The sequence below is a fragment of the Cygnus atratus genome, chromosome 6 (assembly GCF_013377495.2).
Source record: "Cygnus atratus isolate AKBS03 ecotype Queensland, Australia chromosome 6, CAtr_DNAZoo_HiC_assembly, whole genome shotgun sequence".
Classification (NCBI taxonomy): Eukaryota; Metazoa; Chordata; class Aves; order Anseriformes; family Anatidae; genus Cygnus; species Cygnus atratus.
This window is the reverse complement of record NC_066367.1, coordinates 4,722,548-4,746,977: the sequence shown is the minus strand read 5'-3', so window position 1 is coordinate 4,746,977 and position 24,430 is coordinate 4,722,548. Positions and strand designations below refer to the sequence as shown.

Below are 24,430 nucleotides of genomic sequence, written 5' to 3'. Positions count from 1 at the left end.
GAGGGAGGGGAGGTGTGTAAATGTCGGGTAAGACCTGCCATGAAGAACAGTTCAGTCACCTTGGTAAGAACTGATGAAGAACTTGTAAGATCTGATAAGAGTTAAATCTACTGGTAAGAATCTGATGTCAGATGGTGTAAAATTGCAGACACGTTTTCTGGCCTTTGATTTTGAGTTTGGCCTGATCCGTAATCAGGAGAGAAAATCTGTTTTATATGCAGTTATCTAATGCTAGTAATTAGAAATTTTTAATTCCTCATTCCTTTCCTTTCTTTCTGCAGTGCTTCATGTTTTTAATAGACTCTTGCCTTTTTTTTCCGTATAATTAGCTAATAAATATAATAAGCTTCTAAATGAACCTATTGGTTAGTGAAGGAGTTTTTCCATTGCAAAAATTTTTGTCACGCTATAACTCAAAACCTATCTAACCTCTTCTATTTGCAGAGTTGGGGCTTGGACAGTTTATAGGAATGAACATTGTCAGGCTAACAAGAAAGGGGTATGTGTAATCTCCTGTGAGTTAAACATAAGCTATTCTTCTTTCCTTGAACTCGTGTATCAATGTTCCCACTAGTATTGGTGTTCTTCTACAGATAATGCAATAGTATTGCGAGCTACATTTTCAGACTGTTACTTTATATATTTGAGACCAGTCTAGATGATTGCTCTTGCTCTCCTTAGAGGAAATGGGAGTTCTCCCATTGCTCTGAAAATAACTTTGTCTTTGGAAGCTCTCTTGTTACCAATTCCTAGTCGTTCAATTATCTTTTAAAAACATAATCTCTTAAAAAAAAAAAAAAAAAAAAAAAAAAAAAGCTTGAGAGCTTGTTTGTGAGAATGTCAAGTGCTTCTGCTAATTGTGTGACCTTGGGCATTACACTTAACAAAAGCTTCCTGTTTTCAAGCCTGAAAAAGAGCAACATCATCTACAGGATTAGACATATGGTGCTACATTACTTGTGAACAAGAAATTTTTGGATTTGCGAATTTATCCTAAAATACCAGATTTGTGCCACTGCACTTTCTTCTTTTGTTTGGATATCTTTTTTTTTTGTTGTTTTCTTTTTTAAATTTCTTTGAGCTCTGCTCACACTGCTGACCATGCTCTGATTGCATTACTTCCTGATGTGTCATATTGGATTTTAGTTCCACTTGTCAGCTGCCCAGCTACTGCACTGCCATATCACACCAAGCTGTATTAACAGCTAGAAGTAAGATTTCTCCCTTTCTATTTTTTATTTATTTTTTATGATGTGGACTGTTTTTTTCCTTCCCACCTACTTACTACACTACCACATAAGTAAATAAGGTGCTTAGGTTAGAATACTTCTTAAGTCAAATAAGTTTATACAGGGTTAATTTGTGTGTTTTCTTCAATGACTTTAATTTACTGAGCATCATCACAGGATGTTCTTAGCTTAACCCATTCCTCTTTATGCAGATTGGCTTGTAAGTGTCTGTCTTTTGTCTCTCATGTGACAGATTTCTGCTAGATGTATAATTGATCAGGTCATTCAAATTGGCAAAGATACATCCTTCATGTGGCAAAAGGCGTTATATTTTATTTTGGCTTCCCTTATGGAAAGGAGGAGAGGAAAAAGAAATTTCCCCAAGTCTTTTCACACTTCTAGAGGTAAGCGTAACTGTGTAATCTCAAAGGTGATTGAACTTGCCAAGAAATGGAGTTGGCTCAGAGACTTCATTATGATGATTATTCTTCAATTTGTTGAACTAAGCAGGGTCTCATTCTCTCAGAGTAATTCTGCTTCACATAAAGAGTCCCCTCTGCAATGGGAGAGTGTGCCACTGCCTGAGAATTCTCCAGTGAAACATCCAGACTCCCAGTTTTCCTTATATCCTGTTGGTTGCTGCAGATTGTCACCCTTTGGACACTCTTAAGAAATATGTTAGTAAATGCAGCTGAGCTATCAGCTTTCTTAAGATGACACTTTGGGCTTTTGCTGCTGCTTTTAAAAACAGAGGATGCAAAAGTCACTCTTAAAAAATGCAGGTTAAAATAATCTGACTAACTAGCCATACAGTCCAAAAGCAACCAAAAATGCCTGCAAGCTGGTGTTCTGTAAGCTTCAGCTAAAAGACAACAAAGCAAGTAAGATTTAGTACATAATTAACCTGCATTTTTTCCCCATTTTAAGACAAATGTTCTTATGAAAGACTGGGACATTATTTGCATTGTCATCTAGTGAAAATTCATGGTACTTCTCATCAGTAGGATAGAGGAAAGGATCTCCTTTTGACCAATTATTTCAGATTGGAAGGGAACATTTTGTTCATAGTAAAGCCTGACATTTGTAATATATGTGGCATTCTTGAGACATTTCAATATTCAGTGTCAGTGCAGAGATTAAAGAAACTGCCCATTTATTTATTTATCAGATCAAAACACTGCCTGGAACTTACAACATTCTTTCAGTGGGTTTCATAGACTGCATAATATTTGTGTGAGGTGGGGTAAAGGTTTTCGAACGTGTGAATATGCAATTTACCTTTTGTGTTCAAGAAATATCTTGAGAGTCTAATTTATATACAGTTTGGGCTACATAACTGAAAGTTTATTCTCCCACAGTGAATTCTGGAATGGATTAAACTTTAAGGCTCATATGAATGGCAGAATCAGTGTTTGAGTTTTCCCTTTTTTTTTTTCCCCCACATTTTCCACTATTTAGTTCAGTAAAGCTTTATGCCTTGTAATAAAGAATAGGAAAAAGAAGGAGCAGAATAGGAAGGAAGTATAGCAGAAAGATGAGGTGGAAAAAAATATCATACTCTGCATCTTACTAACTTTGTGATTATGTTTATGAAACTTAACTGAGTTAATAACATCTCTCTCTGCCACATCAGCTTTTATGGCTATCTCAGTGTTGCACAAGGGCCACCAAGAAGCAGATTTGACATATTAGCTGTCCACAAGAACAGGTAGAACTATCTGAGCTAATCTCTTTATTAATCTCCTTATGATAAAAGAGCTTTCCCAAAACAGGAGTCTTGGAATAGACCCTGCAGGTTTTTCATGACTGCAGTTACCTTTGCAGTTTCATCCTAATGCAAGGCTTTTCTGACTAAAAAGATATCTGGAAAATCCATTCAACTGAGTCTTCTTGGGGATCTACCACATATAGCGTTTAAATAGTTGCAAGTTTTATTTCTTCTATTTTTGAATGTATTCTGCGAGCATTTTGTTCAGTTAAAAAAAAAAAGAGGTGTTTTTTGAAGCTTCTGTACAAAACCTAAAATGTCTTCTGTAATACTTTGTTAGATCTGAATTAGGAACACAAAACCTAAAATGTCTCCTGTAATATATATATATATATGTGTGTGTATATATATATATATGTATATTTAGATCTGAATTGGAAAAAAAAAAAAAAAGCTTCCTATAATTAAAGTTGGGGAATTTGGTTGTGTTATGTGGCTGTAGACTAACTCTGAGCCTGAAGACAAAAGGTCCTGTGGCAATATTAATTTGGTACAAGAAGGCACAAAGGTGACCTGTTAGAATTGGAATATTTTGAGCTTGTTTCACTGAAAATAATGAGTTCTTTAGGAATCTTTGCTGGTTCACTTTTGAAAATTTTATTATGTAGTTAAAATATATTGATTTTTTTAAAAGGATCTTTATTTCATTGTTTTCAAATAGTACTTTTTTATTTTTTCCCATAGTGGAATAGAGCTACCATTATGGCAAAATAAAATCTCCTTCAGTTTTAATAATGCAGGATTATGTACCAGTGGACAAGTTCCCTGTGTTTTTACAACCATAACGGATTAGGATACTATGAAGAAGCCAGAATAGATCTGAATTTCTGAGACACTGAAAGCCTGGAAAAATAAATAATAATAATAATACATGATCACAGTTGTAATTTGTGGCAGATTAATTTGGGATGCAAAACAAGCAACCACATTGTGGAAAGAAAAAATAAGGGAAGAGGGTTTTCATGAGGTGAGAATTAATGAGAAATTTCACATGAGAATGAAAATTCTGTTTGGGATTTTGTCTCTTTGGGTTTATCCATGCTCTCTTCCCTAGTGAAGCAATATTTATGTAGTTTTAACTGCTGATCAGGCATACTGCTTCTGAGAAGCAAAAGCCTAAATAATTAGTGCTGTTTTCAGATTATCAATAGCAGTGTCAAATGATCAAAAGTTTTATTCTTGCCTTTCCAAGTTGTATGTCTGTTTTCTCATCGTTAAGAACATTAAATCTGTCCTTCAAGGTGTTTAAGGATTGTTAGCATTCACTGTGTTTTATTACTACCTGTGGATTGCCATAATATTTAATGTACACTGTAAAAAAATAAGTCAAGCCTGTGATCTGGTGTCATCAAAATTGAATGCTGTCATAACATCACAATAGACTGAGGTATAAAACTGAAATAATATAATGTTGTGGAAGATTTGATTATTTAAAAGGCTTTTGAAAACATAGGTATTTTATAAGGACTAAATGTTATTAAAAAGTCAGAAACGTGTGACTAGAGACCTAAGTAAGCAAGATAAATTGCCTGTTGGCAGTATAATAAATAAACCAGTAAGGCCACTAAAGCCACATGAATCATATAGCCAAAATTAATTTACTTGAAATTTAGGAAACAGGGATTATTTTCTCAGGACCACAGATTTAGTCTGTCACAGACCTCCCTGGTTAAGAGGTTGAATGGCAAAGGGGAAAAAAAATCCCACACAATATTCTAAACAATATTTGACTCTGAACCGATGTGTTGCTGCAGATTAAGGTTGAGCTAATAACATGATCATCACCAGCAATAATGCAGACTGCATATAGAGGCAGTTTAACTAGTTAGAAATAATAACATTGCTTGCAGAAGGCATTCTCCGCTGAAAAAAATATAAGAGAATATTATCACTATTATAACTTTGGCAGTCTTATTTTAAAGTACATGTGGAGGGATTATCCTGATTCTTGGTGTTTTCATAAGCAGACCTTATGGTCGCAACCAATACTGGAAAGCAATGAGAAAGGAAAATCAACAAGAAAAACCTGTATTAGCAGAGACCACAGAAGACACCTGTGATGTTTAACTGTTCTGAAAAGAAGATAAATTTTGAGCTTTTTTCAGCTTATAATTAATTGAGAAAATGCTGCTGAGCAGTATCTATCACATATATAAATACTACTATACCTTTGTATTATTGAGAGGTTTTATTTTTCAGAAAAAGTGGACAAACTGTGGGCAAACTACACATTTACAGTATCTGAAGTGACATTTTCATATTGATCCATTCACATGAGAATTTGAAAGCCAGTACCTGTTGCTGTACACACTGCTTGGTGTGCAATGCAAATAGTAACGCACAAATGAGCGCATCAAATGCTTTTTGTACAGACACTGATGCCTCCCAATGCAGTTCCTATGTTAGGAGGGAAGTTTGAGGTGGTTAAACAGGGAGGTGCTTCATACACTGCAATTTCTAGACAGGAATAGAGATTTCTACAAACATCGCTAGCTCCGGTAATGTCAAGTCATTCCAGACCAGGATTTAAAGCACAGTGCAAGTAACTGCAGGCAGATGTTGAAAGCATTCCAGACACTGGTCCCTTCTGAGTTATAAAGCAGAAAACGTTTTAAATTTTCTTTTTCTCAGTCCAGTGTAAACCCTGGAAAACAGTAAGTACCTTTAGATACATTCCTCCAGAGTTAGGAATACATTCTGACTCCCCATATTTAATTAAAAAGCAAAAAGATAGAAAGAGAGAGAGTGTTTAATGGTATCTATGGTATCTATTAAAAAAAAAAAAAAAAGCACTGCCCCTGTTTTATAAATGCAAGCTTTTGAAACTTGGAGCGGTTACTCGTACACAGGACATTCCAGCTTCTATGCATTTGACTAATGCTTATTTTTATCATAATATCTGCTTAAATGCTATAAAATTGTTTTTATTTTTCAATCTTTTAGTTCTTTTAGAAAACTTTATGGGAAAGTGTGAGGTACGCAAACTAATTATATTTCAATATTCAGACAGGAAATAATGGCAGACACCTTTCTTTCTTAAAACCTAAAACCCAGTTGTCTACCTAGGAATCAAAAATTGCACATTGATGTTTCCAAGGGTAAGCAAGCCTACCAAGGAAAGCTGGAAAAAAATATTATGGTTGGCCCTGACAACCATGCTGTCTTCCAGGAATGATAAATTAGTTTGTAATCTACAGCTCCATGTGTTCTTGTAGTTGTGCTTTTTTCCACGCTGTATGCAACAGCATCACATGGGTTGAGCGTTGCCTGAACCTGCTCCAGTATTACATGCCTGGAAAGTAGTCCTTGTGGCTACTGGCCAGGAGAACACCATTTTAAGCATAAACTAATGAAGATTTTGTACTCCTTTAGGTGAAAATGTACAGGGAAACAAGATGTGTATGTACTAAGAGCTGTGGAGGCACAGGGAAAGTTCAAGGTTTTTGAAGTTTTAAACTTCTTGAACAGCTGTGCTCTGCTTTTTCTGATTTTCTGATGCAAGATACCAGAGGCAGTTAACCCAGTGCTTAGATGACCTGTGCAGGTTGACTACAACTTGATGTAGCCACTTCTGAAAGTATTTTTATAATATATTTTTTGTATTTGGCATGAAATCCTAGGAGCTTTTTTCTTCTTCTTCTTCTTCTTCTTTCTTTTCTGCAGTTTGACTAATTTTTTCAATCTTTAACACCTCTTTTTAGGTAGGATAATGTTGTTACAACCTTGTGGTTTATCTTTTTTTTTTTTTTTTTTTTACCCATCTTTTGGATATTAGCTTTATGATGCTGTAGTTTGTCAAAACAAAGCTTAACAAATATATGCTAGAAAAATTTTGACTATTTAAAGCAGGGAAAGAGAAGTGCCATACTTCAGTTTTGTAAACATAATTTCTGAGCAAAATTACCATGTGGTGTTCTGGGATTTTCTAAATATTAGCTTTTCAAAGCTGATTTGTTATGGCAAGTGTGTGTTGACTTTCCAGTAGTGCTCCTGTATTGCATGTTTCCCAGTTTCTTTACACTTGTTGATGTGGTAGGATAAAGTCAGAAAAATGCTTCTGGCTCTTTTTGTATGTCTTTGTGTCATTGGCTTGCACACCATTCATGTATTATCGTATGTACCTGCATATCTAGACGTAGACATAAATAACAGTATATATATATATATATATATATATATAAAATCTGTCTTTTTATATCATTTCACCGCTGTGGAATTATTCCCTTAAACTAAAAAAAAAAAAAAAAAAAAAAAGTCAGTTTTAAGATTAAGATTTAAGGCATTAGACACCCTCTGCATTGGAGTCAAAATTAGCCTTAAATAGGAGGTTTCCAAATTCCAGGAGGGCACAGCATTGAAGGAGATTCAACCAAGGCTGCTGGCACCACAAGGCCACCTGCTGGACATCACTGTCCCAATAGGGAGTTCATCAGACCCAAATATGCAGGAAGGGTTGTGTGGCCCAGCTGGCACTTCTAGCTCCATCTTCTCAGAGATGGTGACAGGTGCAGTTGAAGCAGAGACAGCGAGGAGATGTTCCAGTCAGAGTAGGAACAGGAGGCCAAGGCAGCCCCAAAATCCCAGCCCTCACTGGCCTTGTTGACTGTGAAATACCTTATGTTTTAGGATGGCTTGCATGTGCTGATGGAATGGCTGCATCCCAGCCTGAACTTAAGTGAGCTTCCATTTGATGTTTCAGCTCTGGATTCCTCCTGACAATTCCAGCTTACCTCTTCCTCACCCCAGCCACCCCTGGGCAGGCACCGGAATCATGCTTACATAGTCATATCCGCATTAATTAATCTGGTCTCTTGAGTAGTTTATACAAGTCTTTCTTTTCTCCACTTGAAAAGAAATCATGTATTGAACCTCTGTTGATATGGCTTAATTGTTTTTTTATTTATTTATATATATATATTTTTTCCCTCCACAAGCTTTAATTACTTCCTGTGGAGCATCTGTCTCTTCTGAGAGAGAAATGAGGCTTCCAAATGCTGCTGCTTATAGGATGTGTTTGAAGTATAAGTATTCAAACCTCATGAAAGACAGACCAGATACTTGTGAATCAGTCCCAGCTTCCCTTTAAAGGCTGTCTGGAACTCCTTTCTTTATGTGGCTGCCACCATGGTCCTCAGCAGTTTGTTGGAGATGCTGGCTGAGGCCAAGCCAAATATACTCTTGATTTCCTCAGTGCTCTCCTAGGACCAGTCTGTGGCTGTGGTAGACTAAATGCATATGGAAAAGCAAATAGCTGCTCCACAGGCTTGGCAGGCTCCACTGCCCAAAGTCCACCACCCACAGTATTCTCCGTTACCAATATTCAGTTAATATTTTCATCCTCTTGTGTATTGCTGAAGGCTCATGTGCTATTTGTTAGAAATCTCAAAAAAAGGGACCAAACGCCTCCTCTAAATTTTGCATTATGTCAGGGTAAGGCAACACATCCAAGCAAACAGTAAAGCTTCCAGCTTCACCTTCACCACTGATGAATATATTGACTCCCAAATGAGCCACTGCCTCTGGCTGCCATGCCTAGCTGTCTCAGGTCCTGGGCACTCCAGGGCATAGTCAGGATCCTGTGTGAGGGATTTTCTTGATGGTTGGAAGAAACATGTCAAACAGCAGTGAAAAGACAGGCCTTAGAAGGTTCTTGTGGTAAATGTCTTCCCACAAACTTCTTTCCTCATCGACTATATTTAAGATTAATAGATTTTCTTCTGAGTCTTTGCCAGTGTGGCCAGGGGCCTTCCTGACTTCTGCTGCATGTTAAATACTCTTTAGTCAGAGTCACTCTTTGGCTCTGGTGGAGAAAATTGAGATGTGAGCTGCAGGCCAGCTTCTGGGAACTGTGGGGCGCAGTATGTCTACGCGAGGCCTGCCAAGGCTTTTCTTGGGCCAGGCCAGGTTATGAGAGTTTTATCAGTTTCCTTTGGAAGCTGCTTCTGGAGCTGGTGTCTGGACAGTCTGGCTGGGCAAACAAGCACAACCACAGTGGTTGGTGCGAGAGGTGGTTTGGGTTGGGGACAAAAATGAAGGGTTTTCGCATCAGCAGCCTCTTATTGTGATTAAAAGGGAAAGGCAGAGGAAAGACTTGCAATTGAGGACAGTACAGGGAAAGGGAAGAGACAAAGCTACCCAATTCTGTTCTTCAGTCACTATTTCGACTTTGTGTCAGTATTTTTAGCAGCTGACAGAGAAGAAATGAGCCACGTTTATTGTCTGCGTTTATGTGCACAGTACATTTCGGTTAGACCTTCTGTGACACAGGGCATGCCCCTTCGGCTTCCCAAGTATTCGCTGCCTGACTTCATACCTAATGATGCACATGCACGGGGCTCATGATAACATATGGAGAAAGCCATCCTTCTCCAGTCTATACATTTCACAGTCGTGGAACTTACTACTTGCTAACAGCAAGGAGTTCCTTGGTCCGAGGGATATATTTATGTCTGTGCATGCGAATACATTTTGTGAGCTATCAAAGGACTATTATGCATTCAGGTGAAATTATATTGTTCTATTATAGCCTTTCTTGACAAAGTATAATGAATATCTCAAGCTGACAGTGATTCTCCCTGTAGTTGTCCCATAGATATCCTTAATTACTCACTAGGTAACATAGGCATATGTTACATGCCTAGCCTAGCACAGGCAGACATTATCCCCTCCCTATAATAATTAGCATAACATATTTCTAATTTTGCCTCTAGGGAAACTAGGTTATTCTTGGTTTTCCCCCTCTGAAATGAGGAAAAATGTCTAAGTTCATAAAGAGTAATACAATTTTCTATGTTGATATGAAGGTAACATTCACTTTGGAAAATCCAGTACAAACCTTTTGCATTTTATGATTATGACTAGAGTTAGGTTATCAACAAATACATTAAATTCCTCTTGTCTTTAATTGTGCAAATACTTATGTATATGCCTATAATTTCAAAGAAAAAAAAAAAAAACACTCCTGGAAGATCCCAGAATAGCACTGCAAGTAAGCAGATGAATTAGGACTACAAGCTGTGGTCTTCATCACTTCCAGATTAATGCTGCTATGAATCTTGTGAAATAATATTGTCCACCCAGATTTTTACTGGAATCTACAAGCTTACATACCCTAATGGATCTCAATTTTTATGATACATAATTTATATTAGCTTTACTTTGGGGATCTAAAATGAGTAGGAGAAAATAGGAATATTTTTTATTTACTCCAGCTTTTTCTGTGAATAATAAATGTGAATTTGCAAGAAATTGATAAAGAATGTAAAGTTCTTACTAAACCAAAATGGTGTTTTGCCACAGTTTGATGTCTTATGATGCTGGGTATATGTGGCATATGCTGTTAGTCTAAAATGGCTAAAACACTTAGGTAGAAAGCAAAACAAATTGCAACATGCTAGAAAGCTAAGGGTGGTTTTGTCAAAAACAAGCACCATATTTTGAAGGATTTTCTTAAAAGTGAAATCAATACATTTCACAATTTAAGCAAAGACAGCTTTAATGATATGCAAGAGGTGTTCTCTCTGTGCATCTTTTTCAGATGTATACATCCTAATACTAGGTTTTTTATTAAACAAATTGTTAGCATAGTTACCTATGTTGTGATAATGCAATAGGATGCAGTAGACAAGTGGCTGCATTCCTCAGGTGTCCATTCTTCCCACTGTCTGCTGATTCTCCCTAATTCAAGACCATTTTCTTTGTTGAAGACTTTCACCCAGCTTGGCTTTCAATGGCTGACTTTGAAATTTGCCAGAACCATCTTCTGAAGAAGCTCATTTTGTGAGCATTTTCTCCTCACAGACCTCCTTAACTAAGGTTCTTCTTTCTCATTCACACAGAGATACCACTGAAAGGACAAGATTATACAGCAAGCCTTGAGGTGCAAAAAGGTTCAGAAAGTGGGATGAAAATTTGAATAACATGATTAATGCATTATTCATTCTTCAAACACAAACAGATCATCATCATTCAAAGCCACCATACAAAGGGTTAATTTTTTTTAGAAATATGATTTCTCTCAATCACACAGAAAACTTCCTCATGTTCTAGAAGACCTGGAAGAAATAAAGAAGGAGAAAAAAATATCAGGGATGCTGCATCAGATGTGGTAGATCGTGCAAACATTTTAAAGTATGTTCAAGTATTGATGCATATTTAATGAAATATTGAATGAACAGAGAAACCTTTCCCTCTGTATTTGTGGAGTAGAGACCTATACCAGTGTTTTAGAAAACACAGGACTGTGAGTCAAAGTTTAGCTGTGTTCATTAGCTGTTTTGTTGTTGTTGTTGTTTGTTTGTTTATACTAAGCATTTAAAATAACTGATGGGTGCAGAAGTCTTCTTAACCTTCACATTTCCCTGTGCAGATAGATCAAAAGTACAGCTAAGTGTAAAAAGGATAAAATATATTCATATCCTTAGATTAAATAAATAAATAAATTTCAAAGTTCAGCATTTTGTTCCTAATGAGAAAGTAAAGCAGGGTATAGTAAGCGATATTCTGTTATTACTGCATCTCCAGTATACTAAGTTTTGAGTTGTTGTATGGTTGTCCACCCTGTCCTAGATAAAACTGTTGCTAGTTCATAGGTTAAGCTGCAACGACACAGCAGGGACACAGGGCTGGCTGCTGGCCTTTGAAGAAATGTCCCATGCCTCTAAGGAGGGATATTCCATAATCCTTGATGCAGCCTTAAGCCTATTTTCCTGCCTTCAGTTTATTATCAAAATGAAGAGATTATAAAGTACTTATGTGTTTAATAATTTTGTGGTAACATGTATTAAAGTGGAAATACAAAGTTCTGTTTAGTTCATAAGCAAAAATAAGTCAAAAATATCGATTAATAAATTATATTATTCTTCATAAATATTGCATTTAGAAGAAAATAATGAATTTATGTAGATGAATATACAGCCAGCACTTCGGGGTGGGTGGAGAGCCCAAACTATTAAAGCAATGGAAGCGTTCTTGGTGCTTTCTTTGTTGAGCCAAATTGTTTTGTTCTCTGAGTTGATGTTTTAGCTGTCATTGGTAGCACATGCCCTAGAAAACTTTAGTTAATTTCATTAATACTGCCAGCCTGCAAGGTTTTTAGGTCAGATATCAGTGAGCATTTTTTGCATCTCATTATATCTCAACTTATCTGTGAACAGAGCTTTTACTGCTGCCACTAGTAACCTGACCTTCTTTCATATGACGCAACCACAAGCTGAACTCTGCAATGAAAATTGACTTTTGTTTTGTCCCTGATCTGAAGTGATATCACATTTCCGTTGTTTCTGGGAAATCTCAAACCCAAGCAAAACTCCAACATGCTCTGCGGTTTTGATTCAAGTCTGAATATGTAGTTTGCAAATCTTCGACTGCTCTGCTAGGAAAACCTTGACAACCATCTGCTTCATTTTAGTTACAAAAATCTTAGAATAATTTTTGTCACTGGCCTAGCTTCATTGCTTTATACAGAGGGAAGACAGGAGTGATGAGATTAAAGATGAGAGTCGAAGAAGACAGCTAGGACAGAGCTCAGGAAAAAGCAGTGTTGCCACTCGTCTATACCTCTTGCTAGAGCTGTAAACAAGTTAATTTAAACCACCTTGTTATAAAGCAAGAAATTTTAAGCTTTTTAAAGAAAACAGCTCATGGAGCTTTAGAGAAAAAAATGTAATAATAAAATATATTATAACGTGGGTGCTTTTTATTATTATTATTCATTAAAAATGAATTTATCTGGCATTATCTTACTATAGACTGAAAAGAACTATATCTTATAAGAAGAGCCTAGTATATTTCTGTGGTTCTTTCAGCTACCAAGACACTGAAGTTATATAGGCCACTTTCTTTTACCACTTTAAAGTGCGGGTATAACATCTGTTTAATAGGAATATGGGTAAATGAATCACCACTTATTCTCACACTGAAAGCCCATGTCAGGTTCAGGAGCAAACTGTCCGGTTATGAATGATAGCACAGAAAGAAGTGGCAGGGGTAATGTTATCTAAACCCTAAACAGCACAAGGATCTTCATCTCAGCTGTTTCTGTTTATTACTGTGGCTGTATTGCTCATCTAATCCCATTGCTGTCCTTCTCTTTAATAAAGCATATCACACAGCTATAATTTTAAACTATTACTTGGGCCACATATTTATAGGAACATAACATGGCAGGAGCCTGCAATGTTTCGTAACAGCCTTTCAAAATGATTGCCTGGTGACATGCTGACCACAGCACAGTAGATGTAGTTTCTATCACATGCAGATGGCTCTCTTTGTGTGGCTTTCTTAGATGTAACAGCAATCTATGTCAAGGTGACACTGAACCAAATTACAACATGAATTAGAGAAGAAAAAACAACAACAACAACAACAAAAACAACTTACTGATGTGTTTATTAGACTGTTTTATTTGGGATGTTTGTTGGTTTTGGTTTTATGTATGTCCCTCAGTAAAATTCAATTTTTCTTTCCTCAAGGTGTTTCAGATCTATTATTAATATTGCCAGAGATTATTAAATTATTTGGGCTCATCTCATGTTTCCATCTGTTAATAGAAAGTTCAACCACATGCTTTTCTTCTTGATGATTGACATTATGTGATTTATTTTGAAAATTTTCTATTTGCAAGAGTCCTTATGTTAAAAACCTGGGATGTCTGAAAATCAAATATTATAAAAACTGCATTGAAAGATGCTGAGTGTAGCTGTAACCTCTGTTAGATATCCCCGCTTACATGCAAACTGATTTCTGAACATTGTTAAGGCTTTTTTTCTCAGGACCTATGGGGAATTCAGAACCCAAATTCCACAGAAGTTCAGAGGAAAATACCAGCTGATGCAGCTTGCTCTAAGTTTAGATAGTGGCAGTGGGGAGACAGAAGGGCAATTCACAAGTCTGCCAAGAAGGAACAGAGCTTCTGGGTACTTTGAGGCACTTGAACTCTATCAGTCCTGAGCTTATCCCTGGACTTAACTTTGCTAACTCAAAGACTCCATTGTGCTCGGTCTTTTCTTTCAGCACTCTCTGCAGCACGTTTAACCCCAAACCCCCATTCTCCAGTACTGTCTACAAGTGCACAACCTTTGCCAAGCCTTCTGATGAAATCGTTGCAATTAAGCTGTTTGGCCATCTCACTGCGCCTGAACAAAAGGAATTGTCCTTGGACTTGTACAAAAGCTTTTGAGGGTTACTTTTCAGCATTTGGTATCTGTAGCCTCCCATAAAACTGCGGGAGATGATGCAAGCTCTCCTGTATAAAACACATGCTTCCTCATTGGAAAAGTATATTAGTTCCTATGTAAAGAATACAGATGAGAGTAGATAATGCTGGAGACTTGGATTGATTTTGAACTTAAATGAAAACTCCAAAAAATATAGGTACCTGCAATAAGGAGTCTTCTGAGACACATTGTAGGCCAGTCTTAGCATGGACCATGGTAGTTAAGTGCTGAGTTTTCTCCTCATCTATTGTGGAAAATTATGATTTTTCTTCCATCACAAGGCAAAGATGTAAATTTATGCCACAAATCAAATTACTGAAGAGTCCTATTTAACAGTGTTCAGGCTTGAAAAACAGCTAAGTTCAATGGAGTCCTTTTCCCCTTATATCACTGGAACTGCCATTTGATTCACTTCTTAGCTAGCAACACCATTCTGCTTGGACTGTCATTCCAAACCTCAGGGATATATACCCTCTCATTTCTTTGTGAGGAGATTTAAGCAGGGATTTCCTGTTGTGGAGATCTGTAGAAGAAAAAGCCAACGTGACAGTTCCCAATTTCTTTTCTCAGTTACTCATTATTCAGAGACATCAAGTAAATCTATATTCCGTCTGTATTGTGAATCTCACAGCCTTAATGAACTTGTTATACCATTTTATATCAATATATCAATCATACAAATATTTCTACCAGTAGCTCATGTAGCCATTACATAATAATTTTGCTCAAGTGCTAAGATTCAGATATGTTGTTCAGATATGTTCAGATATCTTGTTTCCTAGATGTCTTGTTTGTCATATAGATTGAATCAGCATGTACTGCCCAAAGGGTCCATCCCAAAGCATGTTCGTCCTAATTTTCCCTTGCGCCTCCTCTAAACCTATTATGAATATCCTTTTTCTTCCCAGCCTGTTAGACTTTGTGCCAGGCATCACTGGTTATACTTATCACTGGTCTTACTCTGCACTCTTTAGCATCCTCACTTAGTATAAATGTAAAGCTTTCTTCTTTATGAAGCTAATTCAAGAATAAAAATACAGGTGAAGCAGTGCAACTGGTATTTCTTTTTAGAGGATGAAAAGAATCAGTATATGTGTGGACTTGACACATCTTTTCCATTTCCATCTAGCAGTCATTCTGCTAACCCAGTCCATTCTCATGAACCATTATATTTAAAAGGTCTCTGCTACATGACTATGCTTTGTTTTACTGTCTGCAAACTGTAAGTAATGTGACTTGATGGCCTGCTGATTCATCTTAAAGTTCACATGAATGCAATATTGCATGTGAGCGGCTCTGTGATGGCTAGTGGGAGAAACGTGAACTGAAAACATTGAGCAATATCTAAATAGTACAAATAAATAAATAATGTAAAAGTAGGTAACAAAATACATAGTTTGTGGTCTTGAGTTGAAAGCAGACACAACTTAAAAGTGCTGTAATTAGTGTTGGTGAATAAAATGGTAAATAAGAGACATTAAATATATTTATTCCAAGGACTTTTTTTTCCATGATTCTGGAAAGCTATTCTGTTTGTTATGCTATTTTATTGGGTAGTGTCTTTTAAGTTAAATTCTGCATAGCTGTGTGTTTAAATACATTGGTAAAAATAGGCAGCAATGCAGTCTTCTAGGACTTGCTAAATTAAATGTTGTAGTCTCATATCATTTCTGTTGAACCTTATTATTTGTCTCAGTATAAGTCCAGAAAGTTCTCACAGGGAGTCAATTCTAGAAAATCTCTATAATGTTGTATAGATTATTATAGTAATCTGCGGATTTAGTCATTATTGAGATCTTCATTTAGAGATTAAATACGTGAAAAGGTTTTATGAGCTACAGAGAAAATCATCATTTTCTGAATCAAGGTTTCTCTTTTCTGGTTCTCGTGGTTCCATTTAAATATATATATATTTATTTTTTTTTTTCTCCAGAGTTCTCTTACCTCTTAAATTTTGTTCACGAAAATCATCAAGATAATGCCTTACGAAATCCAATGATCTTCCAGAAGTGGGACTTCCTTACTCAGCGAATGAATAGAGGCCATTGTTCTTTTTGAATAACTGTACTTTCAGAGATTGTGTCAAGTATGTTGATATCAGGGTTTTGTGTGTTATGCAAGAATTAAGTGATGATGAACAGTTACAACTGGAACATCAACAGACTCTAAAATGTGAACTTGGTCAGACTACTTGGCTCAACATGAATGTTGACACAAAGAATAAAATAAAATATCCTTCAGGAAAATAGAGAAAAATTGCACTGAAGACTGAAATTTCTGGAAATGTGGCAGACTGACTGAAAAGTTTTGAGACATCCTTTTAAGTGCTGTGCGGGCCAATGACAAAGGATGCTATCAGAAATTGGCTTTATTTTTGATTTCTAATTCAAAGACCACTGAAGTAATTCTCAGGTCAACTGTTTCCAGGAGGAAGAGGAAAATTATGAAATACAGTCAGGGAATTCTGAACACCACATGGAAAGAAGGCGCTGAAAATGTAATAAAAGGCAGAGATTGGGATCCAGGACAAAATTTTGTCAGAGACTACTGCAGGACCAGAACAACCCCCTGATAAAATAATTAGAGGTTGGCTCGTTGGTCATGTTCAGATGGAAGGTGTAGAAAGCAGATTATCTTCTCACATCCATAAGATGACAGAGAATCAAAACCATTTCAGTGTAAAAAATTCAAGTGCATAACAAAAAGTATATTGTGCTGTCACGTTTGTCACAGCACATACAAACCAGAACAGTGGTCAGCCTCTGTAAGAAAGCACACACTGCTTTGTAAGTGCCAGAAGAACATTCAATGGATTGGCAGATAGGGTCACAAGAGCACAATTAGTGTAGGAAGCATGACAAGATCCCAAGTCAGGCAAGATTTTTCTGCACTCATGTTTAAAGAAAACATGCAAAAAAGAAAAGGAAAAAAAAAAAGAGAAAAAAACTCATCTTTTTTAACATAATATCTGGAACAAGGTAATGTATGAGACAGATCAAACTCAAAATAAAGCAGTTGAAAATAGAAGTACCTGAAAATAACCTTAGCGACAAATGTGAAAATTTCAAGATGAATATAAACATATAGGATCTCTGATGCCTGATGAAACACTGTTCCAGTTGTATGGAAAAAAGGCACTGGTGCAAAGAGTGAGGAACTGTACACAAAAAATAGAAACCTGCCCAGGCTCCAACAGAGTATGAGCAGCAATTACTGGACCTCCTGTGAAGGATAAGACCCAGTGAAGTGGATTGACTTTGCTAGCATAACATGGTCATTAGAGGACAATATTAGTCTGCAGCAATCCTTGATGAAATTTTTGGTATTAATGGTAATAATTCTAAGAAAAATGTTTTAGTTGACATCTAAAGGTCATTTAAGGATTGGAATAAATAATAGATGGCTGATGGTGGCCTCAAATAAACAGAAAACATCAAGGAAATTATTAAGACTTTTGCTCATGCCAAAGATTATATAAAATAAAATAATAAAAAAATCTCAAAGGAGACCATGTGAGTAACAGAAAAATCAGCTCCCTGGAATAAGTACAGATAAGTTTAGGCTAGGGAAAAAAAAAAAAAAAAAAAAAAGGTGTGAGAGCAATTTGTCTTAATCTCAGGCAGTAAGAATAAATTTGTGAGAGTCCACTATTGCTAGATATGATATATTTTAAATGAATGTCTGGCAGCTGGCAATAGTTTAGTGAATACCTGAAGAATTTGGGGCTCTATGGAGTAACCTCTAAGTTTTTTTTATCTTCAGTCTAGCAGGCTCGTAAGAAAAGGGAGTTGAAATAATTAAATGCCTACCAAAAATGAGGTGGCAGAATAATATGGATATTTTGTTTAGTATTGAGTCACTGTGTTAGCACTATTAAAAAATTCTGTAGGATTCCCAGGGATTGCAGTGAGAGAAACAGATCAGGCAGAATAAAACACAAGAAACTGAGGTCCAGGAGTTTTTTTCTGCTTTATCAAAGTTTCAGTCCAAGGGGAAGCAATGGTGAAGAGTAATTGTGCTGTATCTCAAACTGTGTATTTTTCTTCTGAGTTCTAATTTTTGTTATCCACAAAGTGTGTTGCTTCTCCTCCCAACCTCCTCCCCGTGCTTCATGTACTTTAGTGCTCTCAGTTCCTTGTCCCCTTCCCTAGGTTACCCTTTTCCCACACAGTCTTGTTCCCACTTCCCTTCCCTCTCTTTTCCAAAATCTCTCCACTTCAGGGGCTGGTTATTTCCCCAGTGCCTTGGCTTTAAACCATGGCAGTGGCACAGAATTCTTTGTCTTTCCAATGGTGACTTTTTAATTCTACAGATCCTTTAAAATAGGACAAAGGAGGAGGGGGATATACTGGTTAGGCCAATTTTCTTCTTTCTGGGAAGAAAAATTGTGCATTCATCCCTAATGGTGTGTAAAGTTCATGGACAGAGTGCAAAATCAAACAGCTTAATGATTTCTCTGCCTAAATAACTCTGGCTAGATATATTTTTTTCATTTTATTTATTTATTTTGGATATGGCCACTTGATGCATTGCAAATCCCTCTGTCCAAATGGAAAACAACACCGTCACAGGCCAGATTTGAAGTTGATTTATATTGCCATAGTGCTGTTTTATTTGACTGAACTTTGAACAGGGTCTAGCTATGTATCTAGAACTTAGCACCGCTACATCCTGTTTCCTGTTATCAACACATGAATCTGTATAAATATGGATATTTAATCATGTATTTTCTAATTATCAGACACGGTAGTATTAAGAAGAAAGAGAGTGTCATTTTTATTCTTTTCATTTTGATAGCTACTTATTTAAATAGAATATAACTTTTGAAAATAATTCAAAATTTATTTAGCAACTATAATTCAAGCTCAAATACCTAACAAATACAAAGCATTTTAGAAATTTAGTTCTCAGAACTTTGTAACAAGCAGTCTCTGCAACTGAGAGCAAAAAAGGGAATATAATTTTTCATGTTGAAATAAACTCTACACTCTTGCAATTTGCTTAGCCAAAACTAGATAAAGTGTTATACAGGACTGAAGGACAGGGTTGTGCCATTAATGTAACTGCCTGCTGGGTCATCCAAACTTCAAAATGTCATGCAGTTTCCTCCACCTTCTCAAGGAGGTGCTGGTGCTTCAGAGAAGTATCTGACAAAATTATATTGTTGTATTTTGTCAGGAGGCAGTTCTGTCCCTTTAATTTAGGCGTGTTACCTTTCATCCCTTTTAAATGCACAGCAACACTTACTGTTCTGTAAGAACAGGATCTGCTTTTTGTAACAGAGGTTTATTCATTTCCCACTGTTCTATTTCAGTCCACAGCTGTCCCTTAATGACTTCAAAACCAGCAGTCGACTGCATGGTAAGATGTCAGTTGCTGACTAAGAAGGGGGCTACTAGGCTTAGGCAAGCATTCAAGTGACAGGGACAAAGCTATCTTTATGTAATTTTTAGAGCTTGTTATTAGGTGCACGCGATTCTTTAAAGCCAAGAAGATGGGTTCTAAACTGTAGTGAGTGAAAACTAGAAGCCTTGGAACAACATCCCCTTGTGCTTGTTGTTATGAATGATTATAGGCTAGCTTATGTCTTCCTTGAAACGTGAGTGTGTTTCACAGACATAGGAGCTGGACAGGCACAAGGAGTAAAAATAAGAATAAATAAATAAATAAAATCCCATTTTACTGACTGCAGCTTGATTTTTTTCTTTTGCTGCAGAACAGCCCACACAAAGTAAAAGCAGTGTTTATCTTTTCACATGCAAAAAAAATATCATTATTTGCCATGAGAAAGTCAATATGCCCTGGAGAGAAACAAAGCTAGCAAAAATTGTCAGCCTGCCTTCTTTCCCATTTATCATGAGAAAGCCATCATTAACAGTCTGGCTTTGTTGCTTTCCACTCAGAGAACCAAAGCATATATCCTCACGTTCATCTCTGGTAGTGCTGACCCCTTGGTGAATGTGACACGGTCAAGGTCCCCTTTGCAACCATGCCTACTTTTGAAAAAAAGTTTGCAGAGAAGACACATGAATTTTGTTGTCAGTACTTTGCTTAAGGGTCATTACATAAGCTGGCACCAACATCTTGGCTTTCTAGACTCGGAGAACTGTGGTGACCATCTGTAAGATCTGAAATTTGCAGCTGGGTTCAATAAGATGCTGTTGGACTAAATCTTGGAAAAAAGTGGCTAAAGCCAAGCTGTCTATCACTGTCAGTTTGGCTGTGCTTTAAACTTACAAATATAATTTTCTCTGAACAGTTAGGAAACCATAATAAAGTCAAATGTCTCATTAAGCAATGCGCGTTTCATCCTAATGAATGTATCACATAGGAGATAAAGGATGAAGCATAATTAATTGCATGCCCGATAGCACAGAGGCTGTCTGGACTGTCCTGGCCTATCTTCCCACTTTAGGTCTGAGAAGAAAGTGGTTGCTTTACATAAAAAGGGCGAGGTCAGCAGGGCTTGTCCAAACCAGATTTGCCAAATAAACTGAATTATGATGGTGGTGTCATGCAGAGAGCCACTAACTGCAGACTGGCCTTATGTAAGGTCATTAGACATAAGAAAGTTTCTCATTTGTTTTGTGAGGCAGATGGGGTAGTGCAATCAAAATCAAATGCAGCAAGTAACTGCCTTCAAATCAGTCAGGCTTAAATCAGTTCTCGACTTTCTGAAACAAACAAAAAAAAACAACTTACATATAACAAATTTTATAGGTCACCTTGCTCAAGATCAATGAAATATAAGGCTGTCAAATGTCTGCAAGAATGGAGCTGATCATTCAACACTAATGATGCTTTTTTCTATTGACTTCATGGCCTTGTATTTAGATGTCACAGGGTTTTTTTTTGCTTTCTGATGGTTAAAGTAGAAACAATCAATTATTACATAAAAACATAACCTAGTAAAGGAAATCAAGGCAAAAAAGCAGAAAGAAGGATTTGCTTAATACAAAAACTGATTCACATTTCAAGTTGCAAACTTTATTTAAAATAGGGGAAAAATTGAAGATTAGCAAATGCAAGTATAAAAGCTAATTTCTTATTGACTCTGTTATTATTTGTTTTCAATAGGTGTTTATATTCTGTAGCATATTTTTAGTGACTTATTGCTATTGAAACTTAATTAGCGAGCTCAGACTATAGTGTAATGTTAAGTACATTAGAGAAATGCAAATTCACATTATATGTATTTTCATTATTAGATTTCTTTATTACTGAAGCATCCTACAGTCATCTTAAAACTGTTATAAAATGCTTCTTTTGTTAATGTTGCAAGTTCAAACAATGCCAAAAGTATAATATTTTTTTAAAATAATAATAGAAATGGCACTTTTCTAGGAGCAACTTCAGCTTGCAGTGACTTCTGCCTTACTGCTGTTCTTGTTCCAAAATGTGCAGCTTGAGGTATAGTTCTGACTTTCTTATTGTTTCATTTTATAGTAAAGGTCAAATAAAAAACATTTTAAAAACATTTTGATATGTATATAATCACCCCACAAATATGTAATCAGTGGAGATTGTTTCGAACTGAGCCAAAACCAAACCTGGCATTAAAGACAGTAAAATTTGCAGTACAGGCACTCTTAGTCTGACTAATGCGATGAAGAAATGTTTCATTATTCTCCAGTTTTCTCATGACAGGCTTCATATCTCTGGAGTTTTGATTCTAACAAGCAGCCAGATGATTCTTCCAAGCCAACCTACGATACATGCAAGATCTGACAATGTTTAATTTAAGAAGTAGTTTTCTGGGGCTTTGATATATTCTCCTAGCTCGCTTCTCTGCCCCTTTTTTCATTTCAGACTAGTGTAGCCCTGAGCACCCTTCCAGGCAAAGACGTGACAGGCCAGCAGAAACAGTCTGTGCAAAGCATCTGTTTGGGACCCGTCCTAAACACGATTCCTGCCGACCTCTGATGGAAATCATCTGCTGGAGAGCAGTGGGTGTGAGTCATGTCACCTCTTGGGGCTTAAATACCAAAAAAGAAAATTGCCTGGGTCCCTCTTGCTTGAGGGCTGCTTTTATAAAAATAAAATAATAATTAAAAAAGAAAAGAAAAGTTAAACATGAACAAAGAAAGCAGTTCTGAAATACCTCAGTATGAAAATGCAGCTTCTACTTCAAGTGTGTAATTTGCACGGCCCCACACGATAACACATTTATGTCTGTGAATGAAGACTAGTAAAATAAAAGGGAGATAGATTCCTCCCAGTCTATGTTTTGGCACAGTATCAAAGCAGGTAGAATGGAGGAGATTATTCACAGTTTACAAGTTAGATCATGGCTTTCAGGTATAGCTGATGGCCAAAAATAGCTTTAATATATCAAAGTTTATGGAGAAGGGCAGCTGAATTGTCTGCACAAGTTTGCCCCAACAGCACAGTTATAAATAAGCATGCCTGGTTTGTAAGTAACCCAGAATGCCAGTGGCTCAAGATACCATCAGCAGCACATTACCATGTCAGAATAACCATGAAAGCTGGTGAAGGAAAGATGTACAACGTCTTGATTAACATTTCTTCTCCATGCATGACAACATGAAGGTTCACCAGGTACTGGGCTAAGCTTTCTGTCTGTAGCTCAGAGGAAAATATATAGGTAGTGCTTCTGGTACATTAACAGTGGCAAGAAAGCCACAATGACCTTGTATAGCTGTGCTTATACATTTAGAAGCAGCAAGTGTTAGCTAATAAAATCTGTTTTTCTGGTGGAGAAGGGAAGATCTTTGTGGCAGTCTCAGTATCAATGCTAAGGACGTGTAATGAAAAGTTTGCTTTTCTCAGCAGCTACTACACAGCTGAGATAAACTTTGTGTACAGTAAGCCCGTTGAAGGTTGAAGTATATGAATACATTTCATTTGTTTCTGTTGCAAGACTTTTCTGAAGCAACGTCACAACATATAAGCATAGTATGTATTTTCTGTCAATCTTTCCTGAGGTCCTCCTTACTGGCAAGAAAGCAGATGTATGAGACTAAGGGAACTTCTCTGGTTTGCTACCAGGATAAGTATACTGACTCAGTGACTGTCTGAAAGTATTAAACAGAACTTGGAGAAGTTTCTTCCATAGCAATATTTGTGATCTCACAACATTTTGTGCAGTAACTTTGACAAACTGTGTTTTTATACAGGAAACTCCTAAAATATGTCTGGATTTTGAACTAAGATCTTCCATGCTTTGGCACAAAGATGTGCCTTGTGGCCATAAAGTAAGCACAATTTATATTTTCTGGGTGATACACCACCAATACACAGTATGTGATGGAACTGGGACTCTGTCAGATAGATGAAAGCTAAAAACCAGTGTAGCTGAGGAGTGGCTCCAGAAAGGACAGGCTAAAGGTCAGGCTGGAGGAAGAAGAAAATCTGCAGGAGTCCAAAGGCAGGATGCAGACAGAGAGCATCTTCTTTTTCAAAGTACTGGAAGTGTCTTTCTAAAAGAAAGCCTGAAAGTGTAGAAGCTGTACTCCCAGACGGTAAAGAGACCCTAAAATAAACATGCGATATTTGGAGTACAGGGATAGCCAGCAGGTTGATGGAAGTGATTATTCCTGTCTGTGTGGCACTTGTGGAGCCACATCTGGAGCAGTGTGTCCTGCTCCAGACATCCCAGGCCAAGAGGTTTCCTGACAGTCACTGGGGAGCCCAGCAGAGGTCCACCAAGATGGTTCTGATTGTACCCAGTCGTGTATGGAGGGGCTGGGGGCGTTGGGCGCATTCAGCATGGACAGCAGAAGGCAGAGGGCAGCTAGTTGCTGCTTTCAGCTCCCTGGGGGGCGCACATTGCAGGGAGGGCAGAGCCAGACTCTTCCCAGACATGCAAAGCCAAAGGGTGAGACACACTTCTAGCGACAGCAGCTAGGGAAATGTTGCTGGATAGAACGTCAGAGGTGAAGTGGTTCAGCACTGTACCAGGGAGCCTGGTCCGTCCATCCTTCAAGGTGTTTGGTGCTGCATTGGACAAGGTCCTGAGGAACCTGACCTAGCCCTGAAGTCAGCCATGCCTTGAGCACCTGACGGGACTGTACGGCCTCCGGGGACCTCCCAACCTACCCGATTCTGATCCTGATGCAAGCGGGCAGTGAGCCTTGTTGCTGTGGTCTGTGAGTCCCAGCAGGTGGGGAGAGGTTCGCCTTTGTCCTGGGTTCAGAGAAGAGACATGAGGAGTAAAGCAACAGTAATGTGCCATAGTTGTTGGTAAGTCAGTACCT

At 37.2% G+C, this 24,430-nt stretch overlaps 1 long non-coding RNA gene across 1 annotated transcript; it reads left to right on the top strand.

Moving 5' to 3' along the window:
* The first annotated feature begins 1,145 nt into the window (after positions 1–1,145).
* LOC126913342 (uncharacterized) lies at positions 1,146–17,731 on the top strand. The gene is made up of 3 exons (XR_007708462.1): positions 1,146–1,211; positions 1,483–1,633; positions 16,147–17,731. It is a non-coding gene; the product is annotated as an uncharacterized LOC126913342 (long non-coding RNA).
* Positions 17,732–24,430: the final 6,699 nt, after the last annotated feature.